The 18,600-nt window shown below is 50.1% G+C and overlaps 1 protein-coding gene across 4 annotated transcripts in view; it reads left to right on the top strand.

The window, feature by feature from the left end:
* The window catches only part of Ercc1 (DNA excision repair protein Ercc1), a 61,796-nt gene that overhangs the window by 2,579 nt on the left and 40,617 nt on the right, over window positions 1-18,600 (top strand). The gene's annotated exons all lie outside the window — the stretch shown is intronic.

Raw genomic sequence — 18,600 nt, 5'->3', positions numbered from 1 at the left:
ATCGTTGGCGATTCAGACCCCCAAGCTTCATCTCTTCTCGGATGCATCGGACTCGGGCTGGGGCGCGACCTTGAACGGACGGGAGTGCTCGGGAACGTGGAACGAGGAACAGGAAACGCTCCACATCAACTGCAAGGAGCTACTAGCAGTTCATTTAGCCCTATTGAACTTCAAGTCCCTCCTGCTAGGCAAGGTGGTGGAGGTGAACTCCGACAACACCACAGCCTTGGCTTACATCTCCAAGCAAGGAGGGGACCCATTCGAGGAGCCTATACGAGATAGCAAGGGACCTCCTCATTTGGTCAAGAGGTCTAAACATCACCCTAGTTACGAGGTTCATTCAGGGCAACATGAACGTCTCAGCAGATCGCCTAAGCAGAAGGGATCAGGTCATCCCCACGGAATGGACCCTCCACAAGAGCGTGTGCAACAGACTTTGGACCTTGTGGGGTCAGCCGACAATAGATCTGTTTGCCACCTCCATGACCAAGAGACTTCCTTTGTACTGTTCCCCAGTTCCAGACCCAGCAGCAGTTCATGTGGATGCTTTTCTGCTGAACTGGTCCCATCTCGACCTTTACGCATTCCCACCGTTCAAGATCATAAACAAAGTCCTTCAGAAGTTCATCTCGCACGAAGGGACACGGCTGACGCTGGTTGCTCCCCTTTGGCCTGCAAGAGAATGGTTCACAGAGGTACTACAATGGCTGGTCGACGTCCCCAGGACTCTCCCTCTAAGAGTGGACCTTCTACGTCAACCTCACGTAGACAGGTTGCACCCAAACCTCCACGCTCTTCGGCTGACTGCCTTCAGACTGTCGAAAGATTAGCTAGAGCTAGAGGCTTTTCGAAGGAGGCAGCCAGTGCGATTGCCAGAGCAAGAAGGGTATCCACTCGTAGAGTCTACCAATCCAAGTGGGAAGTCTTCCGGAGCTGGTGTAGAGCCAATGCTGTTTCCTCCACCAATACCTCTGTGACCCAAATAGCTGACTTCCTATTACATCTTAGGAATGAGAGATCCCTTTCAGCTCCTACGATTAAAGGGTACAGGAGTATGTTGGCTTCAGTTCTCCGCCACAGAGGTTTGGACCTTTCTTCCAACAAGGACCTTCAAGACATCCTTAAGTCTTTTTGAGACTACTAAAGAACGTCGTCTTCCCACTCCGGGCTGGAATCTAGACGTAGTCTTAAGGTTCCTTATGTCACCTAGGTTCGAACCTCTCCAGTCAGCTTCCTTCAAGGACCTTACCCTCAAGACTCTTTTTCTCGTCTGCCTTGCAACAGCTAAGAGAGTCAGTGAGGTTCATGCCTTCAGCAAGAACATTGGTTTCACGACCGAATCTGCAACATGTTCTTTTCAGCTTGGATTCTTAGCTAAGAATGAACTTCCTTCACGTCCTTGGCCTAGATCGTTTGAGATACCTAGCCTCTCCAACATGGTAGGTAACGAGCTAGAAAGAGTTCTTTGCCCTGTCAGAGCTCTGAAATTTTATCTTAATAGGTCTAAACCTATTCGAGGACAATCAGAAGCCTTATGGTGCGCAATCAAGAACCCTTCGAGGCCCATGTCCAAGAATGGGGTTTCGTATTATATAAGGCCTTCTGATTAGAGAAGCCCATTCTCACTTAAAGGAGGAAGACCTTGCTTTGCTGAAGGTAAGGACCCACGAAGTGAGAGCCGTAGCTACTTCGATGGCTTTAATAAAAACCGTTCTCTGCAGAGCATAATGGATGCAACCTATTGGAGGAGCAAGTCAGTGTTTGCATCATTTTATCTTAAAGATGTCCAGTCTCTTTACGAGATACTGCTACACCCTGGGACCATTCGTAGCAGCGAGTGCAGTAGTAGGTGAGGGCTCAGCCACTACATTCCCTTAATCCCATAACCTTTTTTAACCTTTCTCTTGAATGCTTTTATTGTTGTTTTTATGGTTGTTACGGTAGGCTAAGAAGCCTTCCGCATCCTTTTGATTTGGCGGGTGGTCAATTCATTCTTGAGAAGCGCCTGGGGTTAGAGGTTGTGTAGAGGTCCTTTAGTAGGGTTGCAGCCCTATATACTTTAGCACCTTTGAGTTGATTCAGCCTCCTAAGAGGAACGCCTGCGCTCAGTAAGGAAGACGAACTTAAAAAAAAGGCAGAGTAACGGTTCAAGTCGACTTCCTTACCAGGTACTTATTATTTCATTGTTATTTTGAGATTAACTGATTATATGAATACGGGATACTTAGCTATCCTTTAATCTTGTACACTGGTTTTCACCCACCCCCCTGGGTGTGAATCAGCTACATGATTATCGGGTAAGTTTAATATTGAAAAATGTTATTTTTATTAGTAAAATAAATTTTTGAATATACTTACCCGATAATCATGATTTAATTGACCCTCCCTTCCTCCCCATAGAGAACCAGTGGACCGAGGAAAAATTGAGGAGGGTGTCAACAAGAAGTACTGTAGTACCTGGCCACAGGTGGCGCTGGTGAGTACACCCCCTTCTAGTATTGTGATAGCTGGCGTATCCCTCCCGTAGAATTCTGTCGGGCAACGGAGTTGACAGCTACATGATTATCGGGTAAGTATATTCCAAAAATTTATTTTACTAATAAAAATAACATTTTTCTCCTCTGTCCACTGGGGTCTCTATTGGGGAGGAAGGGTGGGTCCTTTAAATTTATGATCATCGGGTAAGTATATTCAAAAATTTATTTTACTAATGAAAATAACATTTTTCAATATTAAACTTACCCGATGATCATATAGCTGATTCACACCCAGGGGGGTGGGGTAGAGAACCAGCATTACATGTTGACATTATTATGAGCTAAGTATTCCGTATTTCATTTTAGCAGTTATTCAAAATAAACAAGCATAAAATAAATAAGTACCTGGTAAGGAAGACGACTTGAACAATTACTCTGCCTTTTTAAGTACGTCTTTCCTTACTGAGCCTCGCGATCCTCATAGGATGCTGAGTGACTCCTAGGAGCTGAAGTATGAAGGGTTGCAACCCATACTAAAGGTCCTCATCAAAACCTCTAATCTAGGCGCTTCTCAAGAAATGACTTTGACCACCCGCCAAATCAAGTAGGATGCGAATGGCTTCTTAGCCTTCCGGACAAACCCAAAAATATTTCAAGAGAAAGATTAAAAAGGTTCTGGAATTAGGGAATTGTAGTGGTGGAGCCCCCACCATACTGCACTCGTTGCTACGAATGGTCCCAGAGTGTAGCAGTTCTCGTAAAGAGACTGGACATTCTTAAGATAAAAGACGCGAACACTGATTTGCTTTTCCAATAGGTTGCGTCGAATATACTTTGCAGAGATCTATTTTGTTTAAAGGCCACGGAAGTTGCGACAGCTCTAACTTCGTGTGTCCTTACCTTCAGCCAAGCTTGGTCTTCCTCATTCAGAAGGGAATGAGCTTCTCGTAATAACAGTCTGATAAAATAGGATAAAGAATTCTCTGACATAGGCAAAGATGGATTCTTAACTGAACACCATAAAGCTTCAGACGGGCCTCGTAAAGGTTTTTAAAATAGAATTGTTCCGTAACCGAAATACAAACCACGCTATTTACAAAGGGTTTACTTTTAGCGCAGCTGAAATGACGAGCCAATAGTTTTTAACGAGGGTTAATTACCCCCCGCGCTAGTTAGCGGGGGGTGGGGAAGGGTAGCTTGCTACCCCTCCCCCCTCCACACACCGGTGACTTGCTTCACTTCACTTTTGGCTCGGCGGTGATCAGACGTGTCTGTTCATCGCCTTCGCTGACAGCCTTTAATTTTCTTCTTTTTCTTTACAGCTTGTGTTGATTGGTTGGAAGTTGACCTTCAGTTATTTTCTTTTATTTAATATGCGGACATGCCCTGGAGTTGCCGGCCGTCCTTGTGGGACTTTCATGTCGGACGTGAGTACGGATCCTCACACCCTCTGCCCTCAATGTCGGGGCCGACGGTGCGACCAGGATAACATGTGCCGTGAGTGTAGGGAGTGGTCTGCCTCCCAGTGGGAGAGGTTTGGCCGTCGGCGTAAGAAGAAGTCCAAGAGAGACCGTTCTCCTCCGGGGTTAGCCTTGAAGGAGGAAGGTTCTCGGGACTCTTCTTCCGCCGCCCCAAACCTCCTCCGAAGCTCCCCCTCGTCCGCCTCCTAAGGAGAGTCGTCCGAGTGGGAGCGCAGGCCCTTGTTCTGTTTCCCTACCTTCGGTGGGGGGAGAGGGGCGTCGCCTCCCATAGCGAGGCGGTTCCCCCTCCTCCTCCGGGGGAGGTTATTGATAATAATACTTCATCCAGTGATGATCTGTTGCAGATTTGGTCGTCCCTGGGGCTTAAGGGCTTGCCCTCCAGGGTCGCTCTTATTGACCTTGTCTCGTTGGGGGCCGCTGTTAAACAGTCGCCGGTGGTAAGCGGAGGTAGACCCTCTGTCTATTGTCGACGTCGTGGTGACAGAGGCCTCCGACGTGGCTGGGCCTTCCGACGCAGGTGCTGTTGCTGGTGATGGTGCTCTAGGCTCTCCTCCTCCTTCCGTGCATCCTTCGAAGGGGGAAGTGAGTCCTTCGGTCTCGACTGCTGCCCAGCTTCCTTCTGAGGGAAGTGTTTTGAAGGAGACTCCCCTTCGGAGGACCCGATGGTCCCGACGATCTCCCCCGAGGCCGCCTCCGCCGTAAGGCTCACCGCCCTCTACGCCACAAGGGCCTCCCTTCCCCCTTACAGGGGGACTAAGAGGCGCCTTTTTGGGTCTTCGTCCTCCGGGGGGGACTCTCCTCGTCAGCCTCAAACCCGACTACTCCGCCCTCCTTGAACCTCTCTGCGGACCGCTCTCCATCTCCTGCCGGATCTTCGCCTTCTGGAGAACTCGTCACCCGACGGGCAACGGTCCCTTCGGGGCTAAGGGATTCTTCCTTACGCGAGCGAGGGCCAGCGCACAAGCGCTCTCCTGCTCGTCGACGATCTCCTGCTCGCCAAGACTCTCCTGCTCGCCGACGCTCACCTGCTCGTCGGCTCTCTCCTGAGGTTCGCCCCCCTCGCCAGCGCTCTCCTGCTCGTCAGCTCTCTTCCGAGCGTCAGCGCTCATTTGAGGACCATCGCCCTGCGGTCCTCTGACCACCCTTTAGTTCCTGCTGAACTCCCTGCTCACCATCGTGTGTCAGAAACACATGTTCGCCAACGCGCCAGCGATCTTCCCGTTCCTGCTCGTGAACCTATCCTCTCACAGGACACGCGTCGACCTTCTGCTCGCCAGCGATCACCAGCTCGCCAGCGATCACCAGCTCGCCAGCGATCACCAGCTCGCCAGCGATCACCAGCTCGCCAGCGATCACCAGTTCGCCAGCGATCACCTTCACATGCTGCCCCGCCATCGCACGAACCTGCATGATCGCCCGCTTACGCATGCTGCTCCTCATCGCAATACCCTGAACGATCGCCGTCCTGCGGATGCTGATCACCATCGCACAACCCTGCACGATCGCCCGCTTACGCATGCTGCTCGCCAATCGCACAACCCTGCACGATCGCCCGCTTTCGCATGCTGCTCCTCATCGCAATACCCTGAACGATCGCCCTCCTGCGGATGCTGATCACCATCGCACCCTTATCACGCGATCATTCACCTGCGCATGCTGCTCGCCATCGCACAACCCTGCACGATCGCCCGCTTACGCATGCTGCCTCCTCATCGCACAACCCTGAACGATCGCCTTCCTGCGGATGCTGATCACCATCGCGCCCTTTCACGCGATCATTCACCTACGCATGCTGCTCGCCATCGCACAACCCTGAACGATCGCCCGCTTACGCATGCTGCTCCTCATCGCAATACCCTGAACGACCGCCCTCTGGCGCGCAATCATTCACCTTCACATGCTGCTCGCCATCGCTTACCATCACGTGATCATTATCGCCAGCGATCTTCTTCACCTACGCGGCAGCACGATCCCTCGCCGTCGCGCCATCGCTTGCGTTCGTCGCCTCGGACACGTGTTCCTTTACCTGCCCACCCTCACGCCCACTCGCCTGCGCGCCCGCGTGATCGCTCGCCTGCGCGCCCGCGCGATCGCTCGCCTGCGCGCCCCGCGCGACCGCTCGCCTGCGCGCCCGCGCGACCGCTCGCCTGCGCGCCCCGCGCGACCGCTCGCCTGTACGCCCCGCGCGATCACCCGCGCAACCATTCGCCTTTGCGCGACCGTTCACCCTCGCGCGACCATAGTTCGCGGCGAATTCCACAGCCGGTGGTAGCAGCAGGGACGCGTGCTCCTAGACGGCACTCGGGATCACCTCCATCCAAGCACAGGTTGGTATTGCAGGACGAGGACAGGTCATTACAGCATTCTTCCCCACCTTCTTTTCAGGCAGGTACCGTCGTGTCCACTCCAAAGGATCGCCCGATCCCTTTCACCTTAGCGAGGATTTCGGACTCTGTGTCCTTTGAGCAGCAGACTTGGTTTGGTCCGCTGGCACGGGCGTTAGTGAGGGTTATGAAACCAGCACTCGCCGGCCAGGGTAACAAACCAGCGGCTGTCTCTCCTTCGCTGAAGAGAAAGAGAGGAGTGGACTTCGTGGTGACTTCCCCCAGGGCGAAGTTGGTTCCCAAGAGGTCGGTCTCGAGGGTCCCCTCTCCGGCACGAGTACTCTCTCCTTCTCCCGTGGACGAGGCCTTTCCGTCCTCAGGTGAGTCCAGTGGACCGGTAGTCTTCCCCCCGGCACCAGGGGGGGAGACTTCGCTTCAGGCAGGAGAATTGTCTCGTGAGGAAGGGGCCCCTCGAACCTCGTTGTTGGGATCCTGTATCCCTCCTAGGAGGGAGCCCAAGGATTCCAAGACCATCCCTAAATCCTCTGCAAGGATTCGACAGGAACCCATGACTACCCAGGGGAATGTCCACGTATCACCCCAGGAAGAGATTCCTGGGGCAGGAGACTTAGCTGCCAGCCCACAGGGAGGAGAACAGCAAGAGTCCGAACATGCCTTCTGGCAGGTCCTAAGCCTGATAAGGCAACTTAACAGTCTTACGGATCCAGTCATCCCCCCCCGTGAAGGCAAAGACACAATTCTGGATGAAGTGTTCGACGTTCGGAAGGCCCCTAAGACCAGTGCAGCTCTGCCCTGGTCTCGGGGGCTGAAGAGTGCCAGAGCTAGGGCCAATGCTCAGCTCGCACTTCTTGCCTCCTCCAGTCGTTCCACTGCCGGGAACAAACTCATCCCTCCTCCTCGCCTTCAGCAGAGGAGGTATTTCGAGATCCTGGGTGAGCACAACCTCGCTCTTCCGCTCCATCACTCTGTGGAGGAGCTGGCGAAGGGAGTTCCCTTGGAGAAACTCTCTGCCCGGCAGGTGTCGTTCTCGGCGGCAGAGATCCTTAACCACGAGAAGGTCGCTAAGTGTGCCATGCAGGCCACTTCGTGGCTGGACTTCTGGTTAGGATCTCTGGGCATCCTATTGCGATCTGAGGACTTGTCCAAGGAGACCAATAGGAAGGCCCTAGAGACCTTCTTGCTCTCGGGCACCCCGCTCCATCGAGTTCTTGGCGCACCAGGTTACCACCCTGTGGGCCAACTCGGTGTTGAAGCGTCGCGATGCTGTGTCCGAGAGATTCCATCCGAAGGTCCCCGCCGTAGATGTGTGTAGGCTCCGACATGCCTCCCTCCTGGGGGAGAGCCTGTTTGAGCCTCAAGACTTGGAGCGAACGGCTGAGAGGTGGAGGAAATCCAGCACGGACTCCCTCCTCCACAGGGCCCTTACAACTCGGCCCTATAAGCCTCCAGCCCCGCCACAACAGCAGCAACAGCCTCGTAAGGCTCCCAAACAGGCACCGGCAGCTAAGAAAGTGGTGTCTAAGCCCCAGCCCTTTCCAGCCAAGGTCAAGAGGGGTGGTAAGTCCTCCAGGGGAGGCAAGACTTCTAGGGGTGGCGGCCGCGGCCGCAAGCCCTAGGGGTGGCAGTCCCCCTGCGTGTCCACCTGTGGGGGGATGCCTTCAGCGTTGCGTCCGCAGGTGGCAACATCTCGGGGCCGATGCTTGGACGATCTCGGTGATCGGCCAAGGTTATCGCGTCCCGTTCACGTCATCTCAACCTCCCCTGACAGCGAATCCAGTGTCGTTGAGCTCCTATGCCATGGGATCGGCAAAGGGGCTGGCCCTTCAGGCCGAAGTCAAGACCATGTTCGAGAAGGGTGCTCTCCAGGAGGTCGTGGACGGCTCTCCAGGCTTCTTCAGTCGACTCTTTCTTGTAAAGAAGGCTACTGGAGACTGGAGACCCGTCATCGATCTCTCGGCTCTGAACAGGTTTGTCAAACAAACCCGGTTCAGCATGGAGACAGCAGACACAGTCAGACTTGCGGTGAGACCACAAGACTTCATGTGTACACTGGATCTAAAGGACGCGTACTTCCAGATCCCAATCCATCCGTCTTCCAGGAAGTACCTGAGATTCTGCCTAGACAACAAGATCTACCAGTTCAAGGTGCTGTGTTTCGGTCTCTCCACAGCTCCTCAGGTGTTCACCAGAGTGTTCACCCTGATTTCGACTTGGGCGCACAGGAACGGCATTCGTCTCCTTCGTTACCTAGACGATTGGCTGATCCTAGCAGACTCGGAGTCGACCCTTCTTCGACACCGAGACAGGCTTCTAGATCTTTGCCAGGATCTGGGGATCGTGGTAAACCTCGAGAAGTCCTCTCTGCAGCCGTCCCAGCGACTGGTTTATCTAGGCATGCTAATAGACACCAATCTCCACAAAGCCTTTCCATCAGACGACCGGATAGCAAGGCTGAGGAGGGTGGCGGAACCTTTCCTCAGGCGAAAAGAACTCCCCGCCCAATCGTGGTTGCGTCTCTTGGGCCACCTATCCTCCCTGGCCCGTCTGGTTCCAAACAGCCGCCTCAGGATGAGATCCCTTCAATGGCGGCTCAAGTCCCGGTGGAATCAAGGATCCGATTCCCCGGACACTCTGATCCCAATGGGGTCTCTGGAACAGACGGACTTGCGGTGGTGGCTGGCCGACGAGAACCTGCGAAAGGGAGTGAGTCTTCTCGTCCTTCCCCCGGAATTGACTCTGTTTTCGGACGCGTCAAAAGAAGGGTGGGGGGCGCACGTTCTGAACCAGAGGGCCTCAGGCCTTTGGTCAGAATCAGAAAAGTGCCTACACATCAACCTGCTAGAATTGAAGGCCGTCTTTCTGGCCCTTCAACAGTTCCAACGGTTCCTGGCGGGTCACTCCGTGGTGGTGATGAGCGACAACACCACGGTAGTGGCTTATATCAACAAGCAGGGAGGCACTTTTTCACAACAGCTATCCCATTTTGCAGTAGAGACTCTGAGGTGGACCGAAACCCACTCGATAACACTATCAGCTCGCTTCATTCCTGGCAAGAGGAATGTGCTCGCCGACAGTCTGAGCAGGGCTTCGCAGATAGTGAGTACCGAGTGGTCTTTGGATCCTCAGATAGCCAACAAAGTCCTGACTTTGTGGGGTTCCCCGACGGTGGACTTGTTCGCGACAGCCTTGAACTTCAAGCTGCCCCTGTACTGCTCACCAGTCCCGGACCCCAAGGCACTCTGGCAAGATGCTTTCCAGCAACGGTGGGACAACATCGACGTGTACGCCTTCCCACCATTCTGTCTGATGAGAAGGGTGCTCAACAGGACCAGACTATAGGTCAACTGTTCCATGACTCTAGTAGCTCCGCTATGGCATCACGCGGAATGGTTTCCGGACCTTCTGCAACTCCTGACGGAACTCCCAAGGGAGCTTCCTCCACGACACGAGCTTCTCAGACAACCCCACTCCGGTGTCCCTCACAGGGCCGTAGCCTCGCTTCGGCTTCACGCCTGGAGACTATCCAGCGTCTCCTCGCGGAGAGAGGCTTTTCGCAACAGGTTGCGGAGAGAATGTCTCGGCACCTGCGAAGGTCCTCTGAGGGAGTCTACCAAGCGAAGTGGAGAGTCTTTTGTGGTTGGTGTCGTGGAAGGGGTATCTCTCCACTCGATGCCACTATTCCAGCAATAGCGGACTTCCTTGTGTATCTGCGAGAAGAAATGCGCCTTTCTGTCTCGGCAGTGAAAGGCTATCGCTCAGCCTTAAGCTTGGCCTTCAGATTGAAGGGCGTGGATATTTCTTCATCGCTAGAACTCTCTTTACTCATACGTAGCTATGAGCTTACCTGCCCCCAGTCGGAAGTGAGACCCCCTCCTTGGAACGTGGTTCGAGTTCTCAGGTCTCTCAAGAGACCTCCCTTCGAGCCATTACGCCAGGCCTCCGATCGCCACCTGTCTTGGAAGACGGCTTTCCTACTCGCCTTGGCCTCGGCCAAGCGAGTTAGTGAACTTCATGGTCTCTCGTACGACATCGCCCATTCAAGGGGATGGGGGGAGGTAACGTTCAGGTTCGTCCCTGAGTTTGTGGCCAAGACTCAGAATCCTGGAGTGCCGGATCCTCGGTTCGACTCTTTCAGGATCGCGAGTCTCCGTTCTGTAACAAACGACCCAGACCAGCTGCTACTATGCCCAGTGAGGTGTCTGAGGTACTACTTGAAGAGAACGGCTGCAGTCCGTCCTCATGTGCGAGCTTTGTTTGTGAGCACAGGCAGGACAAAGAGGAGGGTCACAAGGAACACCATCTCTGCTTGGATTCGAAGGGTTATCCACCATGCCCTGAATCCTGACCCTCCTCCGTCACGTCGCCCTCGGGCCCACGATGTCAGGGGTATTGCTACATCCCTGGCCTTCAAGAGAAACTTCTCTGTGACGCAGGTACTTCAAGCGGGGGTCTGGAAGCGTCAAACGACCTTCACAGCCCACTACCTGCAAGACGTGACCCACAGGAGCCTCGATACGTTCTCTATCGGCCCTGTGGTGGCTGCACAACAGCTGGTCTAACCTCAGGCTCCTTTTTGGACAAGTAGCAGTAGGTTGAGGGCGTTGTTACCCGGTCTTAGTCTGTGTGAATGAAAGAGTATGTCTGACCCTTACTTCTTTCTTCATTCTCCCCTCTCTTGGGGAAGCAGCATCCTGGTCCTCGCATAGCTGACCTCGACCTCTGCAGGTAACCCATGCTTCTTTGTGCTCCTAGTATTAAGCTTAATACTGTTGCGTCTCCCATACCCTGACGAGGTGGTATGGGGAACGTCCTATCCTAGAATTCCTATCTGAAGGTCTCAAGGTCAACTTCATAGGACGAGTCACACTCTCCTCCTCACACTACTTATGTAGGCCACTCGTTCCTAGCGATGCTAGGAACCTGTGAGGTACAGGGGCTCCCTCTCTCTAGTGCTGCTCACTAAGGGATCGAGCCCCCGGGCAAGCCGAAGTCAGTAAGGCTGGGGACTTTCCACCCTTCCTAAGGGGTAAGTCACCCTTTGTAAATAGCGTGGTTTGTATTTCGGTTACGGAACAAATGACAAATTCGAAGATAATTTGTATTTTTCCTAACCATACAAACCTTAGCTATTTACACATATGTGCCCGCCATCCCTGACCCCCAAGTCAAGTCCTACCTCTAAGTGAAGTGAAGCAAGTCACCGGTGTGTGGAGGGGGGAGGGGTAGCAAGCTACCCTTCCCCACCCCCCGCTAACTAGCGCGGGGGTAATTAACCCTCGTTAAAAACTATTGGCTCGTCATTTCAGCTGCGCTAAAAGTAAACCCTTTGTAAATAGCTAAGGTTTGTATGGTTAGGAAAAATACAAATTATCTTCGAATTTGTCATCTTAAGAGCTCTTACAGGACATAATACTCTTTCTAGTTCATTTCCAACCATACGATAAGTTTGGAATATCGAACGATATTGGTCAAGGCCGAGAAGGCAGCTCGTGTTTGGCTAGAAAACCAAGTTGTAGAACATGTAGCCGTTTCGGATGAGAATCCGATGTTCTTGCTGAAGGCATGAATCTCACTGACTCTTTTAGCTGTGGTTAAGCATATCAGGAAAAGAGTCTTAAAGGTGAGATCTTTCAGGGAGGCTGATTGAAGCGGTTCGAACCTGTCTGACATAAGGAATCTTAGAACCACGTCTAAATTCCAACCAGGTGTAACCAAACAACGCTCCTTCGTGGTCTCAAAAGACTTAAGGAGGTCCTGTAGATCTTTATTGTTGGAAAGATCTAAGCCTCTGTGACGGAAGACTGATGACAACATGCTTCTGTAACCCTTGATAGTGGAAGCTGAAAGAGATCGTTCTTTCCTCAGATATAAGAGGAAGTCAGCTATTTGAGTTACAGAGGTACTGGTCGAGGATACGGATACTGACTTGCACCAGTTTCGGAAGATTTCCCACTTCGATTGGTAGACTCTAAGGGTGGATGTTCTCCTTGCTCTAGCAATCGCTCTGGTTGCCTCCTTCGAAAAACCTCTAGTTCTCGAGAGTCTTTCGATAGTCTGAAGGCAGTCAGACGAAGAGCGTGGAGGCCTTGGAGTACCTTCTTTACGCGTGGCAGACGTAGCAGGTCCACCCTTAGGGGAAGAGTTCTGGGAACGTCTACTAGCCATCGAAGTACCTCGGTGAGTTATTCTCTCGCGGGCCAGAGGGAAGCAACTAGCGTCAACTTTGTCCCTTCGTGAGAGGCGAACTTCTGCAGTACCTTGTTGACAATCTAGAACGGAGGGAATGCATATAGATCTAGATGTGACCAATCTAGTAGAAAGGCATCTATATGAACTACTGCTGGGTCCGGGATAGGTGAGCAAAGTATTGGGAGCCTCTTGGTCATCGAGGTTGCAAAGAGATCTATGGTTGGCTGGCCCCAGGTGGCCCAAAGTCTCTTGCATACATCCTTGTGGAGGGTCCAATCTGTTGGAATTATTTGTCCCTTCCTACTGAGACAATCTGCTATGACATTCAAGTTGCCTTGGATGAACCTCGTTACTAGTGAAAAGTCTAGACCTGTTGAACAGGTGAGGAGGTCTCTTGCGAACTCGTACCATGTCAGAGAGTAGGTCCCTCCTTGCTTGGAGATGTACGTCAAAGCAGGGTGTTGTCCGTGTTCACCTCCACCACTTTGCCTTGAAGGAGAGACCTGAAGCTTTTCCAGGTCAGACGTACTGCCAGTAGCTTCTTGCAGTTGAAATGCATTGTCCTTTGACTCGAGTTCCATAATCCCGAGCATTCCCTACCGCCTAATGTCGCACCCCAGCCTACGTCCGATGCGTCCGAGAAGAGAACGTGGTTGGGAGTCTGAACAGTCAGGGGAAGACCCTTTCAAAGGTTGATAAAGTCCTTTCACCAAGTCAGACCAGACTTTATCTTTCCGGAAACCGGGATCGAGACCGCTTCTAGCGTCTTGTCCTTTTCCAGTGAAAAGCTAGATGATACAGAAGAGGACGGAGGTGTAGTCTTCCAAGTGACACAAAATGAACCACGGATGACAGTGTCCTAACCAGACTCATCCACAGCCTGACAGGGCAGAGTTCCTTCTTCAGCATCTTCTGGATGGATAGCAGGGCTGGGGGTTGATCGTCTTGTTCAGCAATGTCCTCATCAGAGGGTTCCTCATCCGAAACTGATGAGGAAACGGCAACGGAGTGGGCAACGTCTGACTTGCTGAATCCGGTCGCACTGGTGGATGCGTGACGGAGCCGGACACAATATCATGGTACTGCTGCACAGTCTGTGAACTGTCAACCATGGGGACGCGAGGAAGTACAGCGTCAACCCGAAACTGTCTAGACTGTCTGGGTTGTGCAGTCGACCCCCTACCGGGTTGCTGAGGTTGCCGCACTGCGTCACAACAAGTCACCTCTGCTGGTTGTTGAACGTCTTCCTAGTGACACACTGAACGTCCACAACCACCTCCGAGAGTCGCTTAACGTCAACGTGCGACTGGCAACCCACACTGGGTCGCATCGGTGGAGGAACCACCTCAACTGGCGGACGCGAGTAACAGGGCGCACAACCAACCGGTAGGAAGGTTGTTGGCCAGAAGGTTCTTCTCCGTAAAAAATCCTCTATCAAGGACACAAGCTTGGACTGCATGTCTTGCAACAAAGCCCATTAGGGTCTATGGGAGCAGGTGTGGCAACAGACGGGGTTAGCGACTGAAGCGGAACCATTTACCATCCCTGGAAGCCTTGTTATGCTTTAATTAAAGTCCATAGGAGGCTAAGCAGCTTAAGGCTCCTCTCCAAATGACAGAGTCCTCAAAGGAATATCAGTAGGAGGGAGAACAGCACTTTCTCATCTACAGGAACCATGTCCGAGAAAAGCTAGGATATCTCAGTGAGGTTCCCACTGGTGCATAAGCAGCAGACCAGAAGGCAACGTTATGTAACTGCTTGATAGTCTGTGAACTGTCAAAAACTGAACTGTCAACCACAACAGGGCGTGAGGACATACAGCACTGGTGCATTAGTAGCAGACCAGGAGGCAACGTCATGTAACTGCTTGACAGTCTGTGAGCTGGCAACAACCAAAGCTGTGTGGGGAAGCCTCAACTCCTGACTGACTAGTCTGCTGCGGGCGAGTGGCGGTAACCACAGTGGGTTGCGGAGGCTGACACACCGTGTCAAAACACGGCAGCTTGTGGTAGCTCACGCACGGCAACTGAGTGCTCCGTGTGTCTGTGGGAGTCAGCATGCGTCTGGCAGGGTCGACTGCGCATGGGTGAAGGAGCTCTCACAACAAGAGTGTGGGAGCAGGCAGCCATGCTGGGCGCACAACCGTGGCAGGTTGTAGGCAAACGGGTGCATCGTCAACCTTCTCCGCAGTCGGAGTGTGGGAGCAGGCAACAACCAAAGCGGAGTGGTGGTGCGTGGTGGGGACTGCCGTGGGTTGCGGAAACTAACGCATCGCGTCAAAACACGGCAGCTTGACTCCACCTTCCCACTGCTGATGCGGTAGCTCACGCATGTTAACGGAGGGTGCCGTACGTCGGCTAACGTCAACATGCGTCTGGCAGGGTCGATTGCGCATCGTAGGTGGAGCTCTCCGCAGCCGGAGTGTGGGAGCAGGCAGCCTCAGCGTGAGCTGGGCGCACAACCGTGGAAGGTTGTAGGCTAACGGGAGCAGTGTCAACCTTCTCCGCACGAAACTCCTGCATAACCGCAGCTAACTGAGTCTGCATAGACTGCAGTAAAGACCACTTAGGGTCTACAAAAACGGCAACAGACGGAGCTACTGTCCGTTGTGACTGAGGGTCTAAAACAGCTGGTGCGGCAACAGACGGAGTTACTGCCTGTTGCGGTACCACCTTGCCTCTCTTGGGAGGTGTGCAGTCGTCGGATGACTGCAGCGAGTCCGAACTGACCCAGTGGCTACACCTTAGGCCGTTGGACTTGCGCGGAAGGGACCGACTTGCACTTAAAAAGCTGCAAGATGTGGTCCATGGTTTCTTACGAGAAACCTCTTCCGCAGACGAGGAATAAATGGGCTCTCTCGTCTTTGTGTGGGTGGGGCGATCTTGGGTAGATACGCCCGAAACCACGGAGGGAAAAACGTCTGTTCGTTGATCAAGGCCTGTGGAACCCATAAGTCGTTCGACATTACTTCTCCCCTGGGCTTGGGAGCTTGTAAGAGGTCCCGGACTAGGTGAACGACTGGCACGAACAGACGAACCCTCGGACGCAACACTGTAACACTTTGCGCATATAACTTTATCACTTTTGATTTTCTGTTTTGCACTTATTTCACTGAAATCAAAACTTTAACTGATTTCTACCTGAAACACGCAATCCTATCCTTCATTAAAAGGTAGTAATTGCGAAAACAGTCTTACAATGCAACAGAAAAACATAAATAAAGATAAAGAATTCAGTGGCTGGAAAAGAGACTAAACACTAGATCAAATAAACTACGTTTACAATCTCTCACCGCACAAAGCCTGGGAACAAGAATAAAACCCTAGAAACGTTTTACCTTCTTCCCCTACAGCGACTAGGGAGGAGAGTAAAAAAAAAACGAGAACAACGTTACCCGCTTGAACGAAACGTTTATTCTCCTCTCTCTCCCTCCGTCTCTATCTCTCTCTCTCTTCTCTCGTGATTTCGCACCTGAGAGAAGAGCCCAATTATATATCGTTAAAACATGCTATTTGCTAAAGGAAAAAACTGAAAGGTTTCCCAAATAAAAAGTTCCTTTAATTTAGAATTTAAACCATTTAAGCTAAGAAAGAATGAACGAAACGCTAGAATCGGTTTACTCTTACTGCAAAGTGAAACCGTGATACACTCTCTCTCTATCGTAACGATAGAGCGCATGTTGAACGTTATGAACGTCAACAACTGCGTAGACTAAAAAACTAAACGTTAGTTCATCTTTGAAAACAGTACGAGACTATCAAAGAAATTCTTTCATAAAACATTAAAATTAAAAAAGTATTAAATTCTTTAAAGGTTAAATACGATATAACGGGCTCAATGTTAATTAACTTCGGTTCCAAGTTAGGACCGCCTACTATTAGGAAAGGTCGCATATAAACAAACATAAAAATTTATTTTTATAATTTTATAATAAATGGAAAGTTAATCGAAGAGGCCTATAAAGGCGGAGAGATATAAAATAAATAGATCTATAACGTGTTAAGCAAAATTACCAAAAACCTAAACACACTTCCGTCTAAGGGAAGGGTCGGCCATTTAAAAGTGAAAGAGAGTCCATACTCTCTTCGTCACCATAATAAAATCTATCCAAAACGAGTTCAAGTTTTGAAAGGAAGAAAAAAACCCCTGCATAGCGAAAGCTCAAAACTGGAATAGTGTACTTCACCAAATCGTTGTGAAAACAAATCCAGTTAGGGACGGCGTATTTAGTAGGTCTTGCCAGTGGCACGACAGAGAGAAAATTGGTTCTATGTTGACATCGAGTACTTGAGTACCTACTTGACAGATGGCGCTGTTGATGTACACCCCCACCTGTATAGCGATCGCTGGCGTATTCCGCCCGTAGGTTTTTTCTGTCGGGCAGCAGAGCTGACAGCTATATGATCATCGGGTAAGTTTAATATTGAAAATGCCAATTTTCAATCGCGAATTACTTGGTAAATATAATAGCTAGGAGTTTCATATTTGTTATAAATAGTTACAAATTTTATGCAGAACACAGTTAACCTAAAATATTTTCAATACGATGCACAGTTTTTTGGCAGTTGTGGGAAAACCTAACCTAACCCCTTAATTTTGTATGCATTTTCCCCTTTATAAGCCAGTAAATGAGTTATAAACGAAAGTTTGTTGTATTAAATATTCTAACTATTCATGAAATATGTCTGTGATGTGTTTTGTAATGTTTTAACATGAATATGCTGGGGTCAGTTGACTGATGCCCCCTCAAATTTTCTACATAATAAAACATTGATAAAAAATCCTTTTTATAATTTGGCACAATAAAACCCGCGAAAAATAAAATAAAACTATTTTGTCCCAAAATGGCGCTTGGCATGTTTCTTGACTGAAAGACTCAATTATACCTAGGGTTACGTTTGTCGAATGTTGGGATTAATCATTTATAATCTTATAGTTTTTATCTCTTTTACTTACAATCCTAGATTAGTTACAGTACAAGAAAGTATCACAGTTACAATAATAAAGCCACGGCCGACTTGACCATCCAAACAGCGTTAGAGCCGGTGTGATTTTAGTCCTACTTTTCTCAAGTGCCTTTTCTGAATCGTTAACTTGGCTGCAAGCCGCTCCTGACTGGAGATTGCCCTTTTATTCACTAACCCTTATCATGGTATGATGTTCTGCATACAGTTTTGTTTTGGAAGATTTACTGGTGTTTGTTCATATCTCTAAATAGATTTACTCCATAAAGACAGTTGAATATCTTCACACAAGTTTTCCTAGAATTATTTGATTACAGTACAATTTTTGTTTCATGAAGGGCTATTAGGTAATTTTTGGGGTGTTTGCCAAAAGTGTAATGACAGCGAGGAGCCTGAGAAAGTTGGATTCAGTGACTTTGAATAAGGTAAGAATTGTCAGAGTCCATTGTTTGATCGCATATTAATTGTATTTTTGGGACTTGTGTACATCGCTTTTATACTTGGTTAGAAACTAAATAAGTAAAAGGGGGTTTGGGGTTGTAGCCCCCCCATTGAAGGTAAATTGAGATCACATATACGTTTAAAAGCAATGAAGTTTTGGTGGCAAAGCCCCCACAATGAAGAGTAATTAAGATCAGATACACATGTTTAGGAGTCAGTGTCAAACAAGTATTATGTGTATGTTCCTTTCATATGGTAAATTTTCATAGTTTGCAGAATGATGGATCATTCAAAGCGTTCGTTTCTGTAACAAAATGCACGGCACTTGGCAGACACAATATTAGATGAATTGTGTGAAGATGAGTGGGTTTCATTCGTGCACCAAGTGCAATAGTACACAGAATGCCGGGGCAGTCATTAACAGAATGAGTAAATTATAGCTATTTGATATCGTATAAATTGGGATACGAGAAAACAGGTTTTTTCTCTAACGCATTTGAGTTGCTATTTCGGTGCATCCCAACTGTTTCGGTGCTGAGTGGTAATAGTACAGTATGTAGAATGTTAAGAATAATGAGCTAATTTATTAGCTACCTTATTTCATATTGTATAAAATGGCATACTATAAAAATAGGGTTTTGTTTTTTCAACACATTTTACATGCTGATCGCGTCTATCCGAACTAACTACAAAGGATCCTTTT

This window comes from Palaemon carinicauda, chromosome 21, assembly GCF_036898095.1.
Source record: "Palaemon carinicauda isolate YSFRI2023 chromosome 21, ASM3689809v2, whole genome shotgun sequence".
Classification (NCBI taxonomy): domain Eukaryota; kingdom Metazoa; phylum Arthropoda; class Malacostraca; order Decapoda; family Palaemonidae; genus Palaemon; species Palaemon carinicauda.
This window is presented reverse-complemented; position numbering and strand designations above follow the sequence as displayed.